The sequence below is a fragment of the Carlito syrichta genome, unplaced genomic scaffold (genome assembly GCF_000164805.1).
Source record: "Carlito syrichta isolate Samal-C Ts95f unplaced genomic scaffold, Tarsius_syrichta-2.0.1 Scaffold305872, whole genome shotgun sequence".
In the NCBI taxonomy this organism is placed as follows: Eukaryota; Metazoa; Chordata; class Mammalia; order Primates; family Tarsiidae; genus Carlito; species Carlito syrichta.
In genome coordinates, this window is record NW_007249968.1 from 412,232 (window position 1) to 418,336 (window position 6,105).

The 6,105-nt window shown below is 37.5% G+C and overlaps 1 pseudogene; it reads left to right on the top strand.

Annotated features, from left to right (window-relative positions):
- The first annotated feature begins 5,019 nt into the window (after positions 1–5,019).
- Positions 5,020–5,460, top strand: LOC103265162 (annotated as a pseudogene).
- The last annotated feature ends 645 nt before the right edge of the window (positions 5,461–6,105 follow it).

Sequence of the window (6,105 nt, forward strand, 5' to 3'; positions counted from 1 at the left end):
GATTTAGATATTATATTATATTCTTCATCCTGAAAATTTTCAATGTATAATTTTTCAATATATATTCTTCAATATATAATTATGGCTATAAGTTGGAAAAGTAAATTTAATTTATAATAATCTTAGAACACTGTTTTCTAGACTAAGATTTTGAACTTTAATGGGTTCACAATATAATAATGGGTATCAGTAAATTATTTTTACCTATTATAAAAAATGAAACAGAAATTATATATTAACCCTCAATGGAGTTGTCCAGACTAACTAGAATTTTGGATTCTTTGCTTTTGACCATAATTTTGTTACATGGTAAATCAGAACCTTGGAAGGACAGTGATAATCATTACCTAATAAGTAATATTTAATAATTACAACTTGGAACACAAAATCTTTCAAAACATGGTGCATTGGGAGAGCTATGCTGTGTAAGAAACTATTAGAAGTGTAAAGAAAATTATTTTTATAGTGAATTTTTTAATATTTTATATTCCTATGATTATTTTTCCTTATTTGTCTTAAAAGATTAGTATTTGGAAATGTGTCAATAATTGAGGGTTCTGTGAGCTGGTTTTCAGGGAATTATTTGAGATTATATAGTTATATTGTCCAGAAGGATAGACCAAGTTCATGAATTAAGTTTCTTGACAATATACAAACACTCCCTGAAACTTCATAGTGAGTTGGTACATTTTCTGTGAATTAGTTTTACTTCCCAGTGAGATTTAATGGGAGGGAGAATTGTATCCTTCAGCAACTCAAATTACAAAGACAAGTGAATGGCATTTCCTCTCAAGAAAATTTGCCTTTTCTGTGAATAAGGCCAAAATGATAGATACTCTTGTTGTTTTCAAGAAACTCATTTAAATAAATACTCTCATTTTGCCTTAGGCTAATATGGCAAAATGCCCATGTGTGGCTTTATGTAAATATGAATTGGAAAATAATTTGAATAGTGATCAGTTTTACACATTTATCCAGAATATACGTACTATAAACAGTTAGAACATTTGAAAAGTTAGCCTTTTTTCTATATATGAAAAAAGGTAATGGTTTCTAGGCCAAAGACTCAAAACCAACAACTGAGTAATCTCTGTCACAGATACCCAATTTCCTCCCCTGAACATTTTATTTTGTTCCGAGGATTGGGAGCTGGGGTTTACCACAATCATATGCTAATATCCTAGAAGTCTCAGAATTTTAAATTTGGAAACCTGATTTTCTAGGAGCTTATAAGGATATGTTTGATATGGCAAAAGGATTCTGTAGAAGGCTAGAGCACATTTTTATTTAATAGATACCTAGCTTGATTTAGATTTTTTGAATATTTAGACAAGTAGTATGTGAATTTTTATTTACAATCTTGTTCCAGGCCCTGAAAATGTTTGGTTAGAGCCAGCAAGTGAGTCAATACAATGAAAACCTAGTCTTAGGATAGTTAAATGAAGGGTCAATGACTTATAGTACAAACACATTTCTAATAAGATTCTTTTAATGACACAGGCTAGTGAAAAGAACATTGATTTAGAACTTGTATGAGTTATCTGTTGTTGCATAACAAATTACCCTAAATCAGCAGCTTAAAATAACAAACATTTATTATCTCACAGTTTCTATGGGTCAGGAATTGAGAAACAGCGTAGCTAGGTAGTTGTGATTTAGGGTCTTGCATGAGCTTACAGTCGCAATGTTGGCGAGGACTGCAGTCATACTGGGCCCAACTGGAGCTGCTTCTGGGTTTCCTTACACAGTGTACAGCTTTCAGTTGATTGGCAGTTGTGATTTAGGGTCTTGCATGAGCTTGCAGTCGCAATGTTGGCTAGGACTGCAGTCATATTGGGTCCAACTGGAGCTGCTTCTGGGTTTCCTTACACAGTGTGCAACTTTCAGTTGATTGGGTGTATTCTACAGGGAAGTCAAGGATCCCCTGAAGCTATTTACTGGGAGTGCATAGGAGATAAGGGGAAGCTCACCTTTTATTAGCTCTCAGGAACATTGTTTAGAAATGTACAGGAGCAGCGCTTGTGCCCTTGCTATGCCCTTCTCTAAGGGCTATGACAATATGAACAGAATTAACAGGTCTCTGTATCATGAATGCTGCCTACTGAACTTACGAGTTGAGGGCTTCCTCCAGGGTGAGTGATCCAAGACAGAGAGAGAAAGATCTCAGGATGGAAGCTAAAGTCAGTAAGAACCTAATTTCAGGAGTGCTACATGATTATTTCTGCTGTATTCTGTTGAAATGACAGACTGACAGCCCAAGACAGGGATCACTGGGGGACATCTTGCAGATGGTGACCACAGAACTCCTTACTGAATCTCTCCCGCTTGTTAATTTTCTTTTGGATCTTGAACTCACCCAAGTCTGTCATATCTTAGGGCCTCTGCATTGGAGGCCTCTGCTTGGTGTGCTCTTTCTATTGATTTTGTTTGGCTGACTTTCTATGTGAGATCTGGGCTTAAATGTCACCACTCTAGAAAGGCCTTCCCTGATCACTCAATATGTAGTAATTATCTAGTCATTCTCTATTATATCACATTATTCTAATTCTAGGCGCCTGGCACATAAATATACATTGAATGAGTCTTAGTAATTATATGACCTTGGGGAAAGGTAAGCTCTCTAAACCTTAGTAACTTTATTTGTGATTAATGATCCCTTACCCCATCCACTACATACGTTTTTGTGAGAACCAAATAAACTAGAATTTTCAGTAACAATTGATGAGATTTTTATTGTTGATTGCCTTTTTCCCCCTCTCTGGGGCAAAAGAATCGTCCAAGAATATATTTTCCCATTTTACTTTTCAGGGTCCCTTTATTCCTCTGCATTGTAAGACTTTTTTGTTAATTTTTTTCATTTATCCATTCAGTAGATTCATATTTACTGCCCTGTACATGTCTCTGAGGATTTATTTGGAATTAAAATTATGATTTCATGTGTGAAAAGTATTCAACTGGGAGCAAATTTAGTAAGGTCTTTTTTTTTTTTTTTTTTCCAAAACGTAAAATGACATTGTGGTTTTGGAGCATAACTAATCACAGCATCCCACTGAACACGGGAGGTGGTATGTGTTTTTTAGAAGCCTGTTATGCGCAAAAGAACAAATACACAAGAATCAAAGCAAACTTTTAATAATGCCCGATTGGAGTTCTGGTCATGTTTGAGCCATTCAGAGCACAATCAGTAAAACCCCCTTGAGTCAATAATTGCCTTCTCCTCGAATCATTGCAGGTATCTATTATGCTGCACATTATCCACATAGAAATGAACATATGGTTATTGAACACATAACGAAACAGACTCTGTGGGAGAATGTTTCCTTTAGGATGCCTTAAAACATTCTTGAGCTGAATATTATGTAGCGACTCGCTATCCCTTCTGTTCCTGGGGTTATTGGAGGGCAGTTGCTAGTTTTTCCGCATTAAGAACAAGGAACACACATGCTGGAAGAAGGTGGAAGGCTCATAATGTATTTATTTATTTACAAAGAACTATATGCATTTTTCACGATGAAAACAGAGCAACAGATAAGGTTTTCATGAGGGGGGGGGAATATATTTTTTTCTCTCTTGTATCAGCATTTCAGGAAACCCAAATGTTGATGAGGCTCTGTCTTCAGAGTGAATCAGTTCCTAAACCTTAGTTTGTTGCTGCATTTTCATAACAAAGAAGAGCATTTGAAATCTCCAGAAAAAGGAGGGAGGAAGAATTTTAAAAAGAGGGGGTATCCCTTAAAGCAAAATCTGCATTGACTTGAATCTGATTGATTTCTGCTCTGAATTAACTGCATTTTCTCAACTGACTTTGAGTTGAAAAAGAAATAGACAATCAAAAGCACAGCTGAGAAGTCACCTTATTTGAATAAAATAGTTCAAATAATTATAACATCTTTTATTTGAACAATGGTGATTAAAATGAAGAAAATATTCAGATTAGCCAGAATGCCTATTTCTTAAACATTCTGTAAAACAGGGATATAAATTTAACAAATAATCTTATCTATATGTATGATATATACACACATTCATGTATTCACATACACGTCCATGTATATGTATAAGATGATGTTAAAATAAGTGTTTCAGTCAAGACTCTAAGTTGATAGATATTAGATATTAAAGATACTGGTGAGACAGATTACCCCATACTGCTTATAAAAATAAGCTGAAAATCAGATGGATGATTCTTAAACCCCTCATACCTTGAGGAAATAAAATATTTAGGAGGTCGAAGGTAAATTTATGAAGAGGACATGTGGGGAGAACTGTTGTCATCTGTGATTTCCACTTCCTTCCCCCCCAGAAGAAGGGCTGTAGGGTACCCGCCGCTTACCTGGAGCCTGGTGAAAGGGGTTTCAATGGGGCCACTTGGAAAAGCATGGTAACTGTGTCCTGCAATCGGGGGAAATGGTAGACTGGTGTTTTCTGACTTACAGCTGAGAAATGGAGAGGGTGAGAGATGGCACAGCCAAAGAAAATGGCTTGGCGGCCCACGCTTCTAGGGTTGTTGGGCACAAGATCCGTGTATGTTTCCCATGAAAGGAATGTGGACCATGCGTGGGTGAGATAGACACACACACACACACACACACACACACACACACACACACACACACACAGAGTGAGGGAGACAGAGAGAGAGAGATACAGAGGGAGAGACGGAGGGAGGGACGAGGGAGGACAGGTGGGAGACTTTTCTTAGACTCTGCACAAGAGCAGCCCCTGGAGAAACAGTCAGCCCACAGCAGAGAGAAGCTGCAGGAACAACTGAATTTCTAGGGTGGGAAGGAAGCCACTGACCAGCAGGAAGAGAGATGAGTTTGCCAACATTAAAGGACCTTCAGGTGAAGAAAGCCACGACAATACAGGTGGAAGGGGACCTAAGGAATGTTCCAATGTGAATCAGCTTTGGGTTCCTGAAGGACCAGAAACCCAAAGCCAGCTTGTGACAGTAAGCAATTAAGAAATACCTTTCGACTTCCAATCAAAGAGCTTGAGCCAAGACAGCAAAAAAGGACGATGGCAAGAAAAATGTTACTTTTCCTCCCGGGCCTTGCAGCCATGTGTGCTGTGCATGGAATATTTATGGACCAACTCTCTTCCAAGGAGCTCTGGGCAGATGAAAAGTGTGTCTGTACCATTTCTCTGGCTAGTGCCCAAGAAGATTGCAATGCCCCGGACTGCAGATTCATTAATGTTAAAAAAAGGGCAGCAGATCTATGTTTACTCAAAGCTGGTAAAAGAAAATTAAACTGGAGAATTTGGGGCTGGCAGTGTTTACAGTGACAACCAGGATGAAATGGGCATCGTGGGTTATTTCCCCAGCAACTTAGTAAAGGAGCAGCGTGTGTACCAGGAAGTCACCAAGGAAGTTTCCACCACAGATATTGACTTCTTCTGTGAGTAAGAAGTTAGTTAAAGCTTCAGTTAGAAAGGAAACACCGAAAAATAGAGAAAAAAAGCAAAAACAAAACAAAAAACCAAACAAAAACAAAGAAAGGAAAAGAAATATCTTTCTTCCTTTTGCTGACACAATAACATTTGAGGGGGCAGAAAGTACAATTAGAAAGATGGATAGAAGTGTGAAGTGTTGAAAGATGGCAGACATCAATTCCACGTGCATCACTAAATACAGGGGTCCCATCTACTGTAAGTCTGAGCAGCATCCATGTATCCACAAGAGAGGAACTTGAACTTCCCATTAAGAATCAAGCTTTGACTATTGTGCTTCGACTTATTAAATGCCAATTTGAGCCTTTGTCAGGGACCACAGGATTGACTGTTATCTAAAAGAGACTAGAATAGTTATGGTGCCCACTTGAATTTTTGTCTAGGGGCAGAGGAAGATGAACTGGGTGCACTTGTTTGTAAAAGTTTAAACATTCAACTGTTCACAGGGGTTATCTCTTACAGGCAGGATTGGAGATATGGGAAACCAAGGTACTTTTGTATTTTACTGTCGGTATTTCCCCTAAAAAATGGTAGCAGTTGGATTAATTTTACCTTTCTATACTTGCGTTTTCAATATCTAATACATTTTAAGTTCTTATGCATGATGCATGTATTTATTAAAACAAACACACATACTATGCACACATATTGTGT